Source organism: Podarcis vaucheri (assembly GCF_965113315.1).
Source record: "Podarcis vaucheri genome assembly, chromosome: 4".
NCBI classification, from domain to species: domain Eukaryota; kingdom Metazoa; phylum Chordata; class Lepidosauria; order Squamata; family Lacertidae; genus Podarcis; species Podarcis vaucheri.
In genome coordinates, this window is record NC_138762.1 from 7,818,139 (window position 1) to 7,839,555 (window position 21,417).

General features: G+C 45.1%; 2 long non-coding RNA genes across 2 annotated transcripts in view; one reads left to right on the forward strand and one right to left on the reverse strand.

The window, feature by feature from the left end:
- Positions 1-17,288, reverse strand: part of LOC309530642 — a 28,039-nt gene extending 10,751 nt beyond the window's left edge. Inside the window, exon 1 of the long non-coding RNA XR_014218804.1 lies at positions 17,225-17,288. This is a non-coding gene — a long non-coding RNA (uncharacterized lncRNA). The remainder of the gene's footprint in view (positions 1-17,224) is intronic.
- Positions 16,111-20,644, forward strand: LOC309530608. Its single transcript, XR_014218764.1, has 3 exons — positions 16,111-16,366; positions 17,984-18,098; positions 20,475-20,644. It is a non-coding gene; the product is annotated as an uncharacterized lncRNA (long non-coding RNA).
- The last annotated feature ends 773 nt before the right edge of the window (positions 20,645-21,417 follow it).

A 21,417-nucleotide genomic window follows, 5' to 3' on the forward strand; every position in this document is an offset into this window, starting at 1 on the left:
TGCAAAAGAAAAACCACACACATCTGATTCAATTTGGTGAGTTTCAGCAGTTTTAGTTCATTTAAATTGAATTGAGTACAGTGGTGCCCCGCAAGACGAATGCCTCGCTAGACGAAAGGGTTTTCCGTTTTGGAGGTGCTTCGCAAAACGAATTTCCTATGGGCTTGCTTCGCAAGACGAAAATGTCTTGCGAGTTCCTGCGGGGGTTTCCCCCCCTTTTCCCCAAGCCGCTTAACAGCTGATCCGCTAAGCCGCTTAACAGCTGATCCACTAAGTCCGCTAAGCGGCTAATAGCGCTAAGCCGCTAATGGGCTTGCTTCGCAAGACGAAAAAACCGCAAGACGAAGAGACTCGCGGAACGGATTCTTTTCGTCTTGCGAGGCACCACTGTATAATGCTCCTTGGAACTATTCCTGGGCCTGCCCCATTAGTAAACTAACAGTAGCAAAGTAATTGCCTGCCTAAACCCTCCCATTGCACAAATAGTGTGAAGTCAGAGCTGGTTAAACCAGGGGTCAGCAAACTTTTTCAGCAGGGGGCCAGTCCACTGTCCCTCAGAACTTGTGGGGGGCCGGACTATATTTTTGGCGGGGGGAAATGAATGAATTCCTATGCCCCTCAAATAACCTAAAGATGCATTTTAAATAAAAGCACACATTCTACTCATGTAAAAACACGCTGATTCCCAGACTGCCTGTGGGCCGGATTGAGAAGGTGTTAGTTTGCTTACCCATCGGTTAAACAGTAAAGGTAAAAGGTAAAGGGGCCCCTGACCATTAGGTCCAGTCAGGGCCGACTCTGGGGGTTGTGGCGCTCATCTCGCTTTACTGGCCGAGGGAGCCGGCGTACAGCTTCCAGGTCATGTGGCCAGCATGACTAAGCCGCTTCTGGCGAACCAGAGCAGCGCACGGAAACGCCGTTTACCTTCCCGCCGGAGCGGTACCTATTTATCTACTTGCACTTTGACGTGCTTTCAAACTGCTAGGTTGGCAGGAGCTGGGACTGAGCAACGGGAGCTCACCCGTCGCGGGGATTCAAACCGCCCACCTTCTGATCGGCAAGCCCTAGGCTCTGTGGTTTAGACCACAGCGCCACCCGCGTTCACAGTAGGTGGCCTTTTTTAATTTTAACAAGTCTGTTGAAAACTGGGTAACACTGAGTTGGATGCTGCCCCTTTCTCCTGGGAAAATACGTGCCGCTGTTGCAGATGCCCTGTGTATGCATATTTGGGCGTAAGCTCCGTTAAATTAGCTGTGATTCCTGCATTGCAGGGGGTTGGACTGGATAACCTTTGGGTACCTCGCCAACAAGTTCTATGTTTCCATGAATTTAGCAGGGCTTAATTCCAAGTAAACAAGCCTGGGAGTGCATTGTAAAGCTGCAGTCCCTGTTGCACCTACGGAACAGTAAACCCGACCAAACTCTCTAGAATTTATTTATAAGAAACATTTATAGTGTCCAAATGTTTTTCAAAGAGGGCCAGATTTGATGAAGCGAAGGGCTGTGGGGGCCGACCAAAGTTGTTGACATTTTTTTAGGATTGAAGTTGTTCAGCTTTTTTCAGGGTCGGAGTTGTTGAGTTTCTTTTAGGATTGAAGTTGTTGATGTTTTTTTAGAATTTTTACCCCAGGAAATAAACTGCCGCAGGGGCCGGATCCTGGAAACGGACTTTGGACATGCCTGATTTAGGGGGTTCAATATGCTCTCTGTTCCTGTTTTTGAAAATGAAAATAATAATAAAAAAAATGGAACCTTTTTCTTTAAAAACAATTATATGGTGTCTTTCTGCGTGAGACTCTGTTTGAGAGGCATTAGCATATTAGCATATGATATGAAAAAAAAATCTTTTTATATGCAACAACAGCTGCCAAGGTAGTGATTGCTACTAAATGGAAATCTCAGGACATACCAACAAAGGAAGAGTGGATTTGTAAATTAAGTGAGTATATAGAATTGGCAAAATTAACTTCAGTTACAAGATATCAATCAAATCAAAAGCTAAGAATGGAGTGGAAGTATTTCGAAGATTATATGTCCAAATATTGTTCTAAAAATGACATGTTAATAGGCTTAGAATAAAAAATGTAAGCAGTAACAAAACAAAGAAAGAAAGAAGGAAAAATCAGAATTTAACAAAAATAAATTATTATAGAATGCATGTGGGGGAGGTAGAAAGAAATATAAAGAAGTTGAATTGCTGTGCGTGGTGTGGGTGGTGGGTTTTATAATTAAGTGTATAATTATGCAGCTGTTGTAATTTAGATATTATATTTTATGTGAGGGAATCGTTGGGAATTTTGGTTATGTATATATGTTAAGTTACAATAAACATCTTTGAAAATTTAAAAAAAGAGAGAGAGAGGCATTAGCAGGGCTTTGTTCAGCTGGAGCTTACAAGAACTCAGCTCCAGCAACCAGTGGCAGAGCTTCATGCTCTGGCATGGGGGGGGGGCGGAGAGCAGACGGGGGCGTGACTGGGGCGTGGCATGCTGCCTGCGGGGGTGTTGCACCCAGTGGGGGGGCAGCCGCGATGGCACCCCACCCCTCTCTTCCTCCGCCAGTGCCAGCGCCTCTCAGGTGTGCGCCATTGCCATTCTAAGAGAACAAGGAAGAATTTCATTGTGAGCTCCAGACCTCTTTTTCAAAGAAAAAAAACAGCACTGGTCATTAGGATATTATTTTTCTCTGAGACAGCTACAGTGATAGAAGATCTTTAACATGATAGAAGTTTATAACATTATACATGGATAGATAAAGGTGTGGGGGGAATTCCCTCGCAACCCTAGTAATTGGGGACATTGAATTTTGTGTTTGTTTTGGGTTTTCCCAAAAAATCAGTGCAGAACTTCGCAGCCTTAAAACAAGTTATGGGGATCTGTTATGCAAAAGCTCATCGAAAGTCCACGTGTATCCTTCACGATGTGCGTCTACTCGCTTCTGTTTACTACAAACTTTTATATAGCTCCAAAACTTCTAAAACTCTTACAGTTCCTTTAGGGAACTAGCCAGGTGGCTTGCAGCACTTTAAAAGGCCTAAAAGAATAATAAAATGATCTAAAAGTAGCTTTTACTGACCACTTTCCAGATAATAAAACTTCATTTGTGGAACTTCCAGCCTAAGCTGGTTCTGGGGTGAGCCCTGATGGTGCTTCTTTCAAGAGACTCACACCGCGCACTCCAAGATATAACAAACAGGAGCTAAGCCAGGGGTCAGTAACCTTTTTCAGCCGTGGGCCAGTCCACTGCCCCTCAGACCTTGTGGGGGGCTGAACTATATTGGGGGGGGGGATGATCGAATTCCTATGCCCCACAAATAACCCAGAGATGCATTTTAAATAAAAGGACACATTGATTCCCGGACCGTCTGCTGGCTGGATTGAGGAGGCGATTGGACCAGATCCGGCCCCCGGGCCTTAGTTTGCCTACCCATGAGCTAAGCAGTGTTCACTATCCCATGCGCTACAGTGGCTCTCTGGGTCCCGTTGATTCTTTCAGTCTGCAGATAGTGCAGATTGAAGAAGAAGAAGAAGAAGAAGTTTGGATTTGATATCCCGCATTATCACTACCCGAAGGAGTCTCGAAGCGGCTCACATTCTCCTTTCCCTTCCTCCCCCACAACAAACACTCTGTGAGGTGAGTGGGGCTGAGAGACTTCAGAGAAATGTGACTGGCCCAAGGTCACCCAGCAGCTGCATGTGGAGGAGCGGAGACTCAAACCCGGTTCCCCAGATTACGAGACTACCGTTCCTAACCACTGCACCACACTGGCTCACCATAGCTCAGTGGGACCTTCTGCATCTGCTTTGCTGGCAGAAGTTCCCAGGTTCAGTGTGTGGCATTTCCAGGTAGGGCTCTATTGTTCCCTGTCTGAAATCATGGAGCCCTGTTGCCTGTCAGTGTTGACAGTACTGAGCTATATGTAAAAGGTAAAGGTAAAGGACCCCTGAATGGGGTTCATCTCGCTTTCAGGCCGAGGGAGCTGACGTTTGTCCACAGACAGCTTTCCGGGTCATGTGGCCAGCAGGACTAAACCGCTTCTGGCACAACAGAACAGCATGACGGAAACCAGAGTGCACAGAAACGCCGTTCACCTTCCCGCTGCAGCGGTACCTATTTATCTACTTGCACTGGCGTGCTTTCGAACTGCTTGGTTGGCAGGAGCTGGGACAGAGCAACGGGAGCTCACCCTGTCGCGCGGATTCGAACCACTGACCTTCTGATCAGCAAGCCCTAGGCTCTGTGGTTTAGACCACAGGGCTACCCACATCCCCTGAGCTAGAGGTATCAACAGTCTGATTCAGTATGAGGCAGATTATTACGTTTCCGTATGCATCTGTCCTGTGCCGCTAAGAGGATTGCTTTCATCATAGAAGCCATAGGATTGGAAGGGACCCCAAGCTTGGTTTAGTCTAGCCCCTAATCACAGCTAAAGAATCCCTGGCAGATAGCCATCTAACCTCTGCATGAAAACCCGCAATGACGGAGCGTTCACCACCTTCTGAGGTATGTAGTCGGTTCCACTGTTGAATGGCTCTTACTGTCAGACAGTTCTTCCTAACTTTTAGTCAGAATCTTCTTCTTTGTAACTTGAATCCAATGAAGCAGCAGAAAACAAGCTTGCTCCATCTTCCATCTTTGAGATATTTGAAGATGGCTATCCTATCACATGGGACACGGGTGGCGCTGTGGGTTAAACCACAGAGCCTAGGACTTGCCGATCAGAAGGTTGGCGGTTCGAATCCCCGCAATGGGGTGAGCTCCCATTGCTCGGTCCCTTCTCCTGCCAATCTAGCAGTTCGAAAGCACGTCAAAGTGCAAGTAGATAAATAGGTACTGCTCTGACGGGAAGGTAAACAGCATTTCCATGCGCTGCTCTGGTTCGCCAGAAGCGGCTTAGTCATGCTGGCCACATGACCCGGAAGCTGTACGCCGGCTCCCTCGGCCAGTAAAGCAAGATGAGCGCCGCAACCCCAGAGTCGGTCACGACTGGACCTAATGGTCAGGGGTCCCTTTACCTTTATCCTACCACATCTCAATCTTCTCTTCAGTCTAAACATACCCAACTCCCTCAACCGTTCCTCATAATGCCTGGTTTCTAGACCCTTATATCTTGGTCACTCTCTTCTGCACATGTTCCAGTGGTATCCTCTTGAAAATGTGGTTCCCACAACTGGATATAGGACTCCAGGTGTGATCTGACCAAGGCATCATACAGTGGTACCTCAGGTTAAGTACTTAATTGGTTCCACTTTAGCTAATGGGGCCTCCTGCTGCCGCTGCGCCGCCGCAGCACAATTTCTGTTCTCATCCTGAAGCAAAGTTCTTAATCTGAAGCACTATTTCTGGGTTAGCGGAGTCTGTAACCTGAAGCGTATGTAACCTGAAGCGTATGTAACCCAAGGTACCACTGTAGAGCAGGACTATTATTTCCCTTGATCTGGATGCTAGACTTCTGTTGATGTAGCCTAGAATCACACTAGCTTTTTTTTGTTGCACTGTTGACTCACCTAAGCCTGTGGCCCATCAAGACCCCTAGATCCTTTGACATGCTCTGCTGTCAAGCCAGGTGTCCCCCATTTTATATCTGTGCAGCTGGTTCTTCCTGCTCAAGTCTCCTGGAAGCTGCACATGCGGCAAGAGAACCTTTGAACATCACAACCCCTGCATGTGAAATCAGCAAGGCAAAGTAAGCGCTTTCTCGTGGAGTCTATAATGTCTCATCTTTTCCACTGCAGTGGTACCTCGGGTCACAAACACTTTGGGTTACAGACTCCAGAAACCCGGAAGTAGTACCTCGGGTTAAGAACTTTGCCCCAGGATGAGAACAGAAATCGTGGGGTGGCAGTGGGAGGCCCCATTAGTGAAAGTGTGCCTCAGGTTAAGAACGGTTTCAGGTTAAGAACGAACCTCCAGAACAAATTAAGTATGTAATCAGAGGTACCACTGTACTTCCTAAAATACGTAAACCGTGCCACAGACTGCAACAAGCATAAAGGAATGCGCTTCTGTCCGTTGTTTACTTTCTCACTCATTAAAAAAAGTAGGGGAGAAAGGACCGTAAGAAAGACTGTTAACTATGTTTATGAGAAAAGCGTTGTCCAAGATAACACCGGTAAAACTCATTGTTCCTAGTCAAATCTCACATAATACAACCAGGGCAAGTCCTCAGATACATCATTTGACTCCCTGTTCAGTTATGGATCCAGATAATGTTCGTCAGTGTTTCTCACAATAAACCTTGAAGACCTTTGTGTCAAGAGACAAATTGCCACCCGCCCTGCGGAAGTCCAAGCTACCAGGTGTTGGGCGAAAGGAAACTCTTCCAAAGGAATTTTCGCCATTCATTTGTATAGAGGCAGCTGCACACCCCTTTCCTTTCTTTCTGGTTTCTGCTTTTTGGTCAGGCTGTAAGCAAGGTGGGGGCCTTAAAAATCTCTCCATCTGGCCAAATGGCCGACATATTGGGAAATTTTGGAACAAGAAGGAGACAAACTGAAATTGCAGAGTTTCGAAAATTTAAAAAACAAAGTGAGAGATTGGCTTCATTATTATCAGATAATGGAGGCATACAATTTGGACAAAAAAATCGGCTTCCAGGTGGAAAAATCAAAATTGGAAACAGAATTGTTAGAACCCAAAACTAAGACTTTGTCAAAGATGTATAACTTGCTGTTGAAATGGAATACTCAGGATGAAACGGTGAAATCTGCTATGATTAAATGGGCACAAGATGTTGGACATAATATTATGTTTGCTGACTGGGAACAGTTATGGACCACAGGTATGAAGTTTACGGCATGTAATGCCTTAAGAGAGAATATTATGAAAATGATATACAGGTGGTACATAATGCCAGTCAAGCTTGCAAAAATCTATCATTTGCCCGATAACAAATGTTGGAAATGTAAAGAAATGGAAGGTACATTCTTTCACCTTTGGTGGACGTGCCCAAAGATTAAGGCTTTCTGGGAAATGATATATAATGAACTGAAAAAGGTATTTAAATATACCTTCCTGAAGAAACCAGAGGCCTTTCTCCTGGGCATTGTTGGCCAATTGGTGCCAAAGAAGGATAGAACTTTTTTTATGTATGCTACAACAGCAGCAAGAATACTCATTGCAAAGTATTGGAAGACACAAGATTTACCCACCCTGGAAGAATGGCAGACGAATGTGATCGACTATGAAGGTGATGGACTACATGGAATTGGCAGAAATGACTGGCAGAATCCGAGACCAGGGAGAAGAGTTGGTGAAAGAAGACTGGAAGAAATTTAAAGACTATTTACAGAAATATTGTAAAATTAATGAATGTTAGAAGGATGTTGGATAGAAACTAAGGGGTTTCCAGCTGTAATGCTTTAGGAGATACGGGGAAAAAAGGTTTATAAATGGGTAAAAGCTTAATGGTAAGGATTTGCTGAACTAACAAATTGAAGTGGAATACAGAGAAGGGAGGTATGAGGAGGTCTGGGGAAATAAGCGTAAGGAAGATATATTATGGAAAATTATTTGTTTTTTAACTGTTTTTATGTTGTATTTTGTTTTTTGTTTTTTCCCATTATTATATTTTAAAAAACTTTAATAAATATCTTTTATAAAAATAAAAATCTCTCCACCTGGGGGTGGGGACAAGGTCTGCTTAGCACCAGCTTTGGACAGGTAGCGATGGTTGCGCAGGGCCGTTCCAGAGGGTCATCCTGGCTTTACGTGATTTTGTAAGGATAGCCAGGAGTGTAACCTCCACGTAAGATGAGATCTACCTATAATAAGGTGTTGGATGGCTGAGACACCTTCCAAGCTCTGCTTAGTAGGAGCTGTTTGGGGTGGGGGCATTGCCTGGGAGCTGTCTAGGGTCCTGATCTGCTTTGTGATCTGCCCTGTTTGTCTTGTTTCCACTTCTCCGGGGAACCCCAGGGCATTACCGTAACTGCTATCATGAATGAATAACACTTATTATGGACCATGGACCACAGCAGATTGAAACAAAAAAACACACCCAAGTGTCCAATTTCCCCCCAAAAAAAGTGCAAAGGTTGCTCTAAAACGAATATATAAAATGTATTAATATCCTTAGAATAAACAGATCTTTTAAAACAGATAAGCATTGCTATTGCATTAAAAAAAAAAACCCAGCACAAGATCAGGTGGCATTCAGGAATTGTTTGCAGGACACATTTCATACTCTCATTTTCTACTTCCAGTTTGCAGAAATGGAGTCCCAAGAATTTCCCTGTTATCTGGTGGCCTTTGCTGCAAATGAAGTCAATGAAGGCGCATCCCGGCTTCTTGCTTGCAACAGAAAGCCCAGTTTCTCCTTCCCTCCCTAGTACTTCATTCTCTTTCTTGAGGGCTCCAGAAAGTGTTCTCTGATATCGGCATAAACACACAAGTTGGTGTGCTGTGGAATCTTCCAGACTGTAGTCACAGATAACATTCATTCGGAATGCCATTTCGTTTGAAAGCTTTTCAATATTCCATTGCCATGGGGAATAGCAAGTGTTTTTCAAATTGATGCTGGCGTAAGGCACCTGCTCACCATTTCACTGTTCCTGAGGATGTGAGTTCAATCAACTGCTTTCAAAACCACACCTTTTTTTAAAAAAAGGCAAAATTTCATATTTGTATACAGTGGTACCTCGGGTTAAGTACTTAATTCATTCTGAAGGTCCGTTCTTAAACTGAAACTGTTCTTAACCTGAAGCACCACTTTAGCTAATGGGGCCTCCTGCTGCCGCCGCGCCGCCAGAGCACGATTTCTGTTCTCATCCTGAAGCACAGTTCTTAACCCGAGGTACTATTTCTGGGTTAGTGGAGTCTGTAACCTGAAGTGTATGTAACCTGAAATGTATGTAACCCGAGGTACTACTGTAAATTTATATAAAAATGAAGGCTGGCACCAGGACTGAGTCTGGGCAAGGATCCCAGCTTCCAGCAAGCATAGCAAGTGGTGGTCCAGGGCAGGCATCCCTATTTTTCCTCTATCCCAGGGGTCAGCAGTGTTGAGAGCCAGTGTGGTGTACTGGTTAAGAGCGGTAGTCTCGTAATCTGGGGAACCGGGTTCGCGTCTCCGCTCCTCCACATGCAGCTGCTGGGTGACCTTGGGCCAGTCACACTTCTCTGAAGTCTCTCAGCCCCACTCACCTCACAGAGTGTTTGTTGTTGGGGAGGAAGGGAAAGGAGAATGTTAGCCGCTTTGAGACTCCTTAAAGGGAGTGAAAGGCGGGATATCAAATCCAAACTCTTCTTCTTCTTCAGCAAACTTTTTCAGCAGGGGGCTGGTCCACTGTCCCTCAGAACTTGTTGGGGGCCAGACTATAATTTGGGGAAAAAATGAACAAAGTCCTATGCCCCACAAATAACCCATAGATGCGTTTTAAATAAAAACACACATTCTACTCATGTAAAAACACACTATTTCCCGGACCAACCACGGGCCAGATTTAGACAAGGATTGGGCCGAATCTGGCCCCTGGACCTTAGTTTGCCTACCCATGCTCTATCCCCCCCCTTTTTTTACATTTTTACTCAAGCAGCATGTGCTGTAAACATTTAATGTTGTGGGGGGGTTGCCGGGGGGGGGCGGGTCAGTTCAATGACACCCTTAATCCTTTCCAGTACCTGGGGTCCTGTGCCCAGTAAGGGTTGGAATCTAATTGAGGAGGTTGCTAGACTGGCCAGGCAATGACATTAGCATCAGCATCTCGAAATAATCTCAGTTGCAAGACCTAAAACTAAGGGGTGATGCCCTCCAGTCTAATGTGTGGGCTTTTCATCCACCACTGTCACCTGGCTGCTAGGTAGGAGAACAATAGCCAGAGCAGGGTGTGTGATCTGAGCTGGAAGCAGGTTGGTAGCTAGCCATGCTTGATCTGTGCTAATGGAGAAGCAAGATCTGTTTTGGCATCAATGCCAGGTTAAATGTAAAAAAGGTAAAGGCAAAGGACCCCTGGACTGTTAAGTCCAGCCAAAGGCGATTCTGGGGTTGTGGAGCTCATCTTGCCTTCAGGCCAAGGGAGTCGGCGTTTGTCCACAGACAGCTATCCAGGTCATGTGGCCAGCAGGACTAAACTGCTTCTGGCACAACGGAACACCACGGCGGAAACCAGAGCACATGGAAACACCGTTTACATTCCCGCCGCAGTGGTACCTATTTATCTACTTGCACTGGTGTGCTTTCAAACTGTTAAATGTATGTGCAAATCAAACCTGGGTAAGTGCCTGGAACCCCTGGAGTCTCTCGCCGCTTGGAAATAGGGGTCGCATGTAACATTATTTACATGATTTAGAGTACCCCCCTCCCCGTTTTGCACGAGCCAAAAGGTGGCTTACAGTAAAAACAAGTAGATCAAGAATACGTAACATCCATGACAGGAAAAAACACAGCTCGTTGCATTGAAAATGCACAACAATGACTAATAGCAGCAGTATCCACTCTCTTCCCCAAACGCCATGCAAAAAAGATGTGTCTTGTTGACCAACTTCCTGAAGCCAGGAGGAGATGAGGCCACACACACCTCATTAGGCAGAGAGAGTTCCACATGCAAAGAGTTTGTTTTCTCCAGCTCAGATAAGGTGTGTGAACACGCACAAATACGAGCCAGCCCGCCTCGTTTCATTTGCGTGTGTTTATTGCCCAGTTATTTTCCTCCTTTCTGGAGGAAGCACCACATTTCATTTCCAAAATCAAAGGCCAACGTTTTTCCTCTCTGGCTGGCCGTGGGGAAGCAAGGACCGGACGCAGCGGCAGGAAGGTTGCGTGATCCAAACAGGTCAGGGTTCCTGTTCAAAATAGGAAGAGGGGAATGCTGTGGTCAGTTTACTGCCAACATCCTGCTTGTTATGCAGAGAGAGGTCTTGGTTCCAAGTCCTGCTGTGAAAGAGGCGGTTTGTTGTTCTTACAGATATAAAGGCGCAGATGGGGCTGTGATGAGTCCCTCCATTTAGATAAATATTTTTTTTAAGGCATCAAGGAGAGGCAAGTTCCAAAGATGACTCGGTATACATTCTGCAGCCTGCTTTCTAATAAAAGTTTCCCTATTTGATCACTAAAGTGTGTACAATTGCCAGCGTCAGGGTTCTCAATTCCTTGCCTGTCTAGATGCTTGAAATCCAGTTTACTGAATGAAATATACTCGGAGTCGAGAGTGGATTTCATGCTCTTTATTCAGCTCATAGTGGTGAGGAGGAATGGAATGTCTGTCTTATATACATTATTTACACAATGGGCCCCACGTGATTGGCTAATTCTGGGATTCTCCTGTAGGCCAATCAGGTTGCGGATTCCCTTCCACCTAGAGTTGGATTGGGTGGCTCCTGTGGACCAACCAGACTGCTGCATTCTGTGTCCTATTGTTCTAGGACCAATCAGACTGCTGCATTCTAATCCTATTGTTCTAGGACCAATCAGACTGCTGCATTCTGGATCCTATTGTTCTAGGACCAATCAGACTGCTGCATTCTAATTCTATTGTTCTAGGACCAATCAGACTGCTGCCTTTTGGATCCTATTCAACTCAGTACATAACACTGAACGTATAGGATCAGAGTTGTGGGACACCGGCATGCTCTCCTGAGCTCTGGACGAGACTTGGGGAACATGGGCTGCCTTTACATTCTGTGTAAACTGTCAGGGAGCTGTCTGGAAAAACTCCAAACAACTCTCAGTTCCCAGGATTCTTTGGGAGAAGCTATGATTGTTGAAAGCAGCACGGCACTGCTTTAAGTGTCCCGTGCAGATGGGGCCACACCAACAAGGATTATCCATGAGAAAAATGTACTTGGCACCTTCTGTAGAAACAATATGGGCCAAGGAGCAGCTGAGGCTATGCGCCAACATGAACTGTGCAACTGTGGCCTCCATGCCTTGCCAAACCACCAGGAGGAATTCTGGATCAGCTTCCTTCATGGTTCTTCCAGGGCATGAAGATGAGAAGTCGGACGCAAACATGAACTTCCTCGCATTTCCTCTCTTCCCATCACTGTCTCAGGAGTGTAATTTGGGGTCAGCAAATACGCACATGGACCAGGGGGCATGGTGGAGAGGAGCAAAATCATCATCATTATTCTAGTAAGGAATCCAAGGGCTTCCGCAGCCCAGAGGACTGAATGACCCTTCTCTACCCAAAGCAGAATAGCATGATGCACAAGGCATTGGCAAATGGTGTGACACCCCTCCTTCCCGCCTAGCTCCGCTAAGCAGATGGTTATCTTGAATGGCAAGGTGCCATTTTGCTGGTATTTCTCAAGCTAGTTTGCTGATAGAGTGTTTTAGAAGATGCAAACAATTGCTGCAAAGTATGTTTCTAAGCACAATTCAAAGTGCTAGTGCTTACCTTTAAAGCCCCAAACGTCCTTTGCCCTGTATACCTGAAGGAACATCTCCATCCCCATCTTCTAGCCCGGACACTGAGGTCCAGCTCCGAGGGCCTTCTGTTGGTTCCCTCAGTACGTTTCCGAGCACAATTCAAAGTGTTGGTGCTGACCTTTGAAGCCCTAAACGGCCTCAGCCCAGTATACCTGAAGGAGCGTCTCCTCCCCCATCATTCTGCCCGGACACTGAGGTCCAGCTCCGAGGGCCTTCTGGCGGTTCCCCCCCTGCGAGAAGCAAAGCTACAAGGAACCAGGCAGAGGGCCTTCTCGGTAGTGGTGCCTGCCCTGTGGAATGCCCTCCCATCAGATGTCAAACAGATAAACAACTACCTGACATTTAGAAGACATCTGAAGGCAGCCCTGTTTAGGGAAGTTTTTAATGTGTGACATTTTAATGTATTTTTAATCTTGGAAGCTGCCCAGAGTGGCTGGGGAAACCCAGCCAGATGGGTGGGGTACAAACAAATTATTATTATTATTATTATTATTATTATTATTATTATTATTATTATTATTGCAATAAGTGAGATTACAGGGAACCAGGCACAGGGCCTTCTCAGTAGTGGCACCTGCCCTGTGGAACACCCACCCATCAGATTTCAAGGAAATAAACATCTATCTGACTTTTAGAAGACATCTGAAGGCAGCCCTGTACAGAGAAGTTGTTGTTGTTGTTTGTTGTTGTTGTTGATATTTTGCTGGAAGCCACCCAGATAGGCTGGGGCAACCCAGTCCAATGGGTGGCATATAAATAATAAAATGATGAAGTGCTTTGTCGGACATAACCTACACAATCAGGGCCGGCCCAACACACTTTGCTGCCTGAGGCAAAGAACAAGATGTTGCCTCTCTGCATTCCATGTGCAAAATAATAATAATAATAATAATAATATCTTTATTGTCATTGCCCCCTTCAGGGACAACGAAATTACTTGACTGCTCCATTAAAACACTAATTAAACAATACAGTATAATACAGCAAGGGAGATTAGATGACTTTCAAAGTCCGGGCTTCCCATTCAGGGCCGAGATCGCTCTGGAGAAGAAGCTGTTCTTAAGACGACTCGTTCTTGTCTTCATCGACCTGTATCTCCGTCCCGACGGCAAGAGCTCAAAGAGACAGTGACCAGGATGCTGACTAGACTGGCAACTGAGGTTTCAAGCACATGACTTCCCCCCAGAGAATCCTGCGAACTGGAATTCACTGAGGGTGCTGGGAACGGTGCTTCTGTAGATGACACTTCCTGGAATTCTTTGGGAGAACCCATGTGCCTTAAAAGCACCGTGCGGATGTAACCTTAATCTCACTTCGGCATCCTCCATTGCCTCTAAGGGGAGCAGGGGAGCTTCAGGGGCCCAAGAAAGACTTCATGGCACACACTCAAGAGCTCTGTCCCCTCGCCACCCTTCAGCATTAAATATTTATTAAAGTTTCAGAAAAAGAAATTACATAAAATCAAGAAATACAAAAGTAAAAGACAAAAATAAAAATACAAGAAAAATACAGAATAAAAAAATAAGTACACTTACAGAAAAAAGGGAAAAAAATAAAAAATCAATCTTTCCATATCTTACATTCATATCCTTGTTTCCCTGACCTCCTCATACCTCCCTTTTTTGTGTTCCAATTCAATTAATTAATTCAGCAATTTCTTTCCCTCCTTATTATCCTGATCTTTGATCTTAATATATTATAACATTAATTTTTTACCTATTTAGAAATCCAATTTTTTTTATTCTCTTCGTCTAGCGGTTTTTTCGTCTTGCGAAGCAAGCCCATTGAAGAATTAGCGGATTAGTGCTATTAGCGCTATTAGCGGCTTTTAGCGGCTTATCTGCTGATCGGATCAGCTGATAAGCGGCTTAGTGGCTTATAAAAAGGGGGGGGGAGGAAAAAAACCCAGCAGGAACTCGCAAGACATTGTCGTCTTGCGAAGCAAGCCCATAGGAAATTCGCTTTGCGAAGCACCTCCAAAACGGAAAACTCTTTCATCTAGCGAGTTTTCCGTCTTGCGAGGCATTCGTCTTGCGGGGCACCACTGTACTTCTGTAAATAGTCTTTAAATTTCTTCCAATCTTCTTCCACCGACTCTTCTCCCTGGTCTCGGATTCTACCAGTCATTTCCACCAATTCCATGTAGTCCATCACTTTCTTGGACCACATTCTCCATGCATCTAAAGTGATACAGTATGATACCACAGAATTGTAGAGTTGGAAGGGACCCCAACTCTCCCCTCGCAGAGCTAGAGTCCCCAGAATTGCCTGGGTAGAGAGATTGCCCATTAAACCATAAAGGCTTCCAGTGGTGCAACTGGGCAGGTGCCCCAGATTCTGAGCTTTTGCTTTGAAAAAAAGCATGTCTGTAGCCCTGTTAGAAATAAAAATGTGAGGCATAGTGTGCAGCTTCTTCTAGGTCGTATCTGTGAAAGGAGTGTGGTGTGGGCACGTTGTGATTTGTTCCTGGTACTGGGGAATGTTCCCTGTTGTGATTACATACACAAAGTATCAAATGTCGTGACAGTAATAATAATACAACAAAACAACACCACCACAAACTGGCTTATAAGTATAAAACCAAATTTACTAGAATAATAGCTAGAACAGAGATAGACTTGTAAGCATTCAAACAACAAACATACTAAGGTGCCATGTGCAAGACAAAGCCTGGAGATACTGTAAACATGGAGTGGATAAATGTACAACTCTATCTTAACAAGTTACATGTGCAGTCAACGTTATACAGACTGGGTAAATGAACCGTTCAACTAGTAGCGCAAGTCCAGTCACAGAACAGCAACCCCGTGCTGCCACAATGGAAAAGAAAAACTGCTTTGAAAAACTTTTTCAAATTCTCCAGTGTGCTACCCTTGCCGTTGTGGCTTTGTCTAGTTATTATTCTAGTAAATTTGGTTTTATACAGTGGTGCCCCGCAAGACGAATGCCTCGCAAGACGGAAAACTCGCTAGACAAAAGAGTTTTCCGTTTTGGAGGTGCTTCGCAAAACGAATTTCCTATGGGCTTGCTTCGCAAGACGACAATGTCTTGCGAGTTCCTGCTGGTTTTTTTTCCTCCCCCCCTTTTTCTAAGCCGCTAAGCCACTTATCAGCTGATCCGATCAGCAGATAAGCCACTAAAAGCCGCTAATAGCGCTAATCCGTCAATGGGCTTGCTTTGCAAGACAAAAAAACCGCTAGACGAAGAGAATCACAGAACGGATTCTTTTCGTCTTGTGAGGCACCACTGTACTTATAAGCCAGTTTGTGGTGGTGTTGTTTTGTTACCCTGTTGTTATTAGATAGCAACATCATCTATGTGTGTGTGTGATCTCCATAATCAGGACATAGCTGTCTTCCCATGGTAAATATAAGGCTGTCAAGAGTGGTTGTCGCTCTCATTTTGGGTTACGCCGTTCCCCACAGCCAGCCATTTTGCATTCTGCCATGCCTCCTCTGTGGAAGCTATTTTGTGAGTGGCACACCCAGCAATCTCAAAATTCAAAATGTGTCCGCTCTTCCAAAAAGTTGGCAGCCCTTGGGCTGATCCATAGGGACTTTAGTGTATGTCGTTAACACTAATTGAAATCCTTACCCGCCGAGTCAGGCAAAATCTCTTCATCTCCTGACCCCAAACAGGGGTTCTCTTCAGAAGTCTCCAATAGGTTTCTTGTGACCAGGCCAATGGGCCAGCTTTTTAATTTCATTAACGGTGTGTCATAAGATACGCCATCCGTCATTGGCTCCTCATCCATACAGCTCTTTCCCCCTCTAGACACTACAGATTTGCTCTCTGAGGGACTCCCTTGTCCTGTGCGAATATCAATTCAAAGGGATCCCATTGAACAGTGCGATTGTCCCCTGTGGATTTCTAAGCAGAAGGAGTTTGTGGAGCCAAGTCGGTGTGCTTCGTCTTGAATTCTTTCCAAGGAAATGGCTGCCTTTGTGAACCTTAATTTCTTTTTGCTGGTGCTGTTCCTGGCTATAGCTGCTGCTGTTTGTGAGTATGGAGCAATATCCCTCATCCCTTAATTTGTAGAGGGGTAACTATCAGGATCCTTTATCCCTTGACCTTAAAACAACAACAAATCAATCCCCTTTCCTCAAAGGAACTTGGAGTGACAGCCGTTCAGAGGCTGGTAGGCCATCTGCCAAGGATGCTTTAGCTGTGATTCTTTAGGACCCTTAGGGATAGCTTCCCACTTGACAATTCTATGATTCTGCCATTCCTATTTTATCCCCACAATGTGAGATAAGTGAGGCTGAGGTGGTAAGTGGCCCAGGTCACCCAGTGAGCTTCACCGCTGTCTAGATGCAAAGACTGTATTGCTTTGAAATATTTTAACTGCAAGAAGGGTCATTTAGTCCAACCCCCTGCAATGCAGGAATGCGTAGACAGAGTTTGACCCAGAGTTTGTCATTGGCTCCCAGTACGATTCTGAGCACAATTCAAAGTGTTGGTGCTGACCTTTAAAGCCCTAAACGGCCTCGGTCCAGTATTCCTGAAGGAGCTTCTCTACCCCCATCGTCCAGCCTGGACACTGAGGTCCAGCTCCGAGGGCCTTCTGGTGGTTCCCTCCCTGTAAAAAGGGAGGTTGCAGGGAGCCAGGCAGAGGGTCTTCTCGGTAGTGGCACCTGCCCTGTGGAACGCCTTCCCAGCTGATGTCAAGGCAATAAACAACTATTTTACATTTAAAAGACGACTGAAGGCAGCCCTGTTTAGGGATGTTTTTAATGTCTGACGCTGTACTGTTTTTAATATTCAGTTTGGAGCCGCCCAGAGTGGCTGGGGAAACCCAGGCAGATGAGCGGGGTATAAATAATAAATTATTATATTATTATATGTGTACAGTGGTACCTCGGGTTACATACGCTTCAGGTTACATACGCTTCAGGTTACAGACTCTGCTAACCCAGAAATAGTGCTTCAGGTTAAGAACTTTGCTTCAGGATGAGAACAGAAATCGGGCTTTGGCGGTGCGGCGGCAGCAGGAGGCCCCATTAGCTAAAGTGGTGCTTCAGGTTAAGAACAATTTCAGGTTAAGAACGGACCTCCGGAACGAATTAAGTACTTAACCCGAGGTACCACCAGTGGCGTAGCGTGGGTTGTCAGCACCCGGGGCAAGGCAAGTAATTTGCGCCCCCTAACCCGTGGATTTGCGCCCCCTAACCCCCAGATGTTGCGCCCGGTGCGGCCAGGCCCCCTGCATCCCCCACGCTACGCCACTGGGTACCACTGTACAGTGTAATGTGTGTGAAGAAGTCTGCCGAGTCTAGCCAGTGGTCCACGCATCCCAGTACTGTCTGCAGTGACTTGCAGTTTCTCCCTTCCCTGCTTGGAGATGGCGAGAATTCTGCACACAGTTCGGAACCTTCTGCGCACAGATGCTCTGCTGCTGAGCCACAGCCCTTGCCCAACGCCTGTGCATTATGCTTCCCCAAAGGGAGAAGATATCAAGGGAAGAATGAAATTCCCTGTTGCTTGCCGCAGACAAAAAGCATGCCACGAGGATTTAGCCCCCAAAAATCTCCCTCTCTGGGCGAACTGCAACAGAACCTATCTTTTAAGAGGGAATTTATGTGCTTGGTTTTTCCTTTCTGCTGTTGCCGTTCACAGGTCTGGATGTCCGCACTGGAGAATGGGGTTGCGGAAACTTCCGAGGCTACTGCCGCAAGGACTGTTTCCCCCAGGAAAAATCTCTAGGGCCCGAAGACTGTGCTGAAGGCTTGGTGTAAGTCTCCTTTCTATGCCCCCTTCCCTGTTTTGATCTTTCTGTTGTTGAGATGATAAATAATTCTCAGAGCGCAACAGCCTGGTGGGAAATAAGGGAAACCAAACTTAAATGGCAGTGAGAGATTTTACTTTATTGGGCTCCATGATCACTGCAGATGGTGACAGCAGTCACAAAATTAAAAGATGCCTGCTTCTTGGGAGAAAAGCGATGACAAACCTAGACAGCATCTTAAAAAGCAGACACATCACCTTGCCAACAAAGGTCAGTATAGTTAAAGCTTTGGTTTTCCCAGTAGTGATGTATGGAAGTGAAAGCTGGACCATAAAGAAGGCTGATCGCCGAAGAATGGATGCTTTTGAATTCTGGTGCTGGAGGGAGACTCTTGAGAGTCCCATGGACTGCAAGAAGATCAAACCTCTCCATTCTGAAGGAAATCAGCCCTGAGTGCTCCCTGGAAGGACAGATCCTGAAGCTGAGGCTCCAATACTTTGGCCACCTCATGAGAAGAGAAGACTCCCTGGAAAAGACCCTGATGTTGGGAAAGATGGAGGGCACAAGGAGAAGGGGAAGACAGAGGACAAGATGGTTGGACAGTGTTCTCCAAGCTGCGAACATGAGTTTGACCAAACTGCGGGAGGCAGTGGAAGACAGGAGTGCCTGGTGTGCTCTGGTCCATGGGGTCACGAAGAGTCGGACACGACTAAACAACAACAAAACTTAAATGGAAACTAGGCAACAGAACCAAACTTCTGTAACACGATGGCTGAAATGTTCTTTATTTGTTACTATTTATTTTTTGCGTTTATAGCCCAACTTTTCTCTAAGGATCTCAAGGTGGTGTACGTAATTCTCCCCCACCCTCTTTTAATCCCCACAACAACCCTGAGAGGTAGGTTAGGCTGAGAGTGAGTGACTGGCTCCAAGGGGAGCCCCACAACTGTGTGAAGATTTGAACCCTGGTCTCCCAGGTCCAGGATTCTCAGCGCTACACGATACTGGCTTTTGGTAGCGTGTGCAAGTGTCCCACTTGGAGTGCAGTCCTCTTGTTGCCTGATGCAAGCCCAGTTTAAAAAGAGAAAAAGAGAGCTACATGCCTGAAAGAACTATCTCATGACACACTGAAAACCAATTTTCAGTTTCTGCCAACATCCAAAAATCTACAGAATTGGGTAGAACTTCTTAAATTGCATGTGACTTGGTGGTAACGGAAATTTAAAATTCTGTGAACCACCCTGAGACCTCTGAGTATAGGATGGTATATAAATCCAATACATAAATAAAATAAAAATAGTAGTTGCCAATCAATAGTTTGCAAGTGACCAGGGCCGTCTTCCCCAGTATGGTGAAATGCATCATATGCAGTTTAAATCCTAGCAATTATTTCTAAATTTGCATCTAAGAATTAGCACGTGCAGAATGTATGCAAATCTGTAAATCTTTTGTCCTTTTTGGCAAACGCACAGGTGATCACCCTAAACTCCTGCAATGTCTCAGTGTGGTTTTTTTTAAAAAATAATTAATGCACTAGAGGACCATCTCTTGTCGCTACTAGCTGTGCGCACACACCATCCCTTTAAAGCACATTCTTTCCCTCAAAGAATTCTGGGCACCGCAGTTTGTTCAGGGTTGATGGGAACTGTAACTCTGTGAGCGCTAAACTACGGTGCCCAGAATTCTTTGAGGGAAAGAATGTCATTTGATTGAGTTTTAAAGGCATAGTGCATACACAGTCTTCTTAGTATTGTGTTTTTAATACAGTGGTGCCCCGCAAGACGAATGCCTCGCAATACAAAAAACTCGCTAGACGAAAGTTTTTTCCGTTCGCGATTTGCCTCGCAAGATGAATTTCCCCTATGGGCTTGCTTCGCAAGACGAAAACGTCTCGCGACTTTTTTTCTTTGACTAAAAACAAAGACATGTTTTGTTTATAAAGTTAATTTATTTTCCCTTAAATTTTTGAACTGCTCTTTACAGTATGTGTGACTTTAAAGAGCAGTTAATAAACTGTTGTTGTACCAAATTTGGCTTTGTTTGGACTTTTTTTGACCATAGGAACGCATTAATTGATTTTCAATGCATTCCTATGGGATTTCGTGCTTCGCAAGACGAAAAAATCGCTAGACGACAAAAATTGCGGAACGAATTAATTTCGTCTTGCGGGGCACCACTGTATTCGGCTGGGAGCCGCCCAGAGTGGCTGGGGAAACCCAGCCAGATGGGCAGGGTACAAAAAATAAATTATTATTGAATTAATATTATTAGTCATGATGACTATATATGGTATGTATATCTTGGACACTGAAGTTCAGGTTTGCTAATAATTTGGTGTACTAGCATTGCTTTCTCTTAACCATTTATTCTTTCTGTTTACAGCTGCTGCATATCAGGCATGTTGGGATAGCAATTTGGATTAATAACCGAGTGACTGGGCTGCGAAGAGAATTTCTTGAGGATGCTTGCAGGAGGGCAGGCAACAAAGAGCACAAAACGGCAGCCCCTTCAGTGCAGCAAACAGTGTGCAAACAATAAAATTATTTCTCCTCGGCTTTTGCTCTGACTTATGATGAATCGTTTCTTTATCATTAGTTATGGCAGCTTCGCTATCCAGACCTAGGAGCGGACAGGAAAAGACAAGATGGGCGGGGGGGGGGGGTGTCCCTTCTGCCACACTTCTGAGCTCAGGGCACCTACGGGTGCCTCCAGATTATCAGTGTTTTGCAGGACAGACTCGGGTGCATGGCGGCACTCTAGATTTGCACATTTAAAGTGGATTAAAGCACTCTAGCACAACAAATAAACTTTTTTTTAAGGTGCCTTTTTTTTGCTGTCTGGAAAGTAGCAGGGAAGCACACTGAAAAGTATGGGTCGAACGAAAGATTAACAGGAAGATGTGCAAACACTCCCACAGAGAAATCAGAATGGATGACTGCTCCGCCCAGCACACTGGGCCGTTTTCTGAAACTTTTCCAATCGTACATCCTTTAAAAAATAAATAAATAAAATTATGCATTTTCCATAGTTCGATACATCCACTTTATAATCATTTGTCCTACATTCTTTTACTTCCCCACACATCCCTCCATGGGTTCATATTTAATCCTCATTGAGCTGCAGTTCCTTAATTACTACCCCTCTGGTTGTTTTTAACAACCCCCGTTTTTAACTGCTGCTCATATATCTTGTCCTACTTGGGAATTTATCTGGCTACTATAATTATTTAAGTATTCTCCATTTTATTCCCACTCCTCAGACTCATCCTGATTTCTTATATTTACAGTCAACATTGCTAGCTCCGCATATTCTATTCACTTATTCT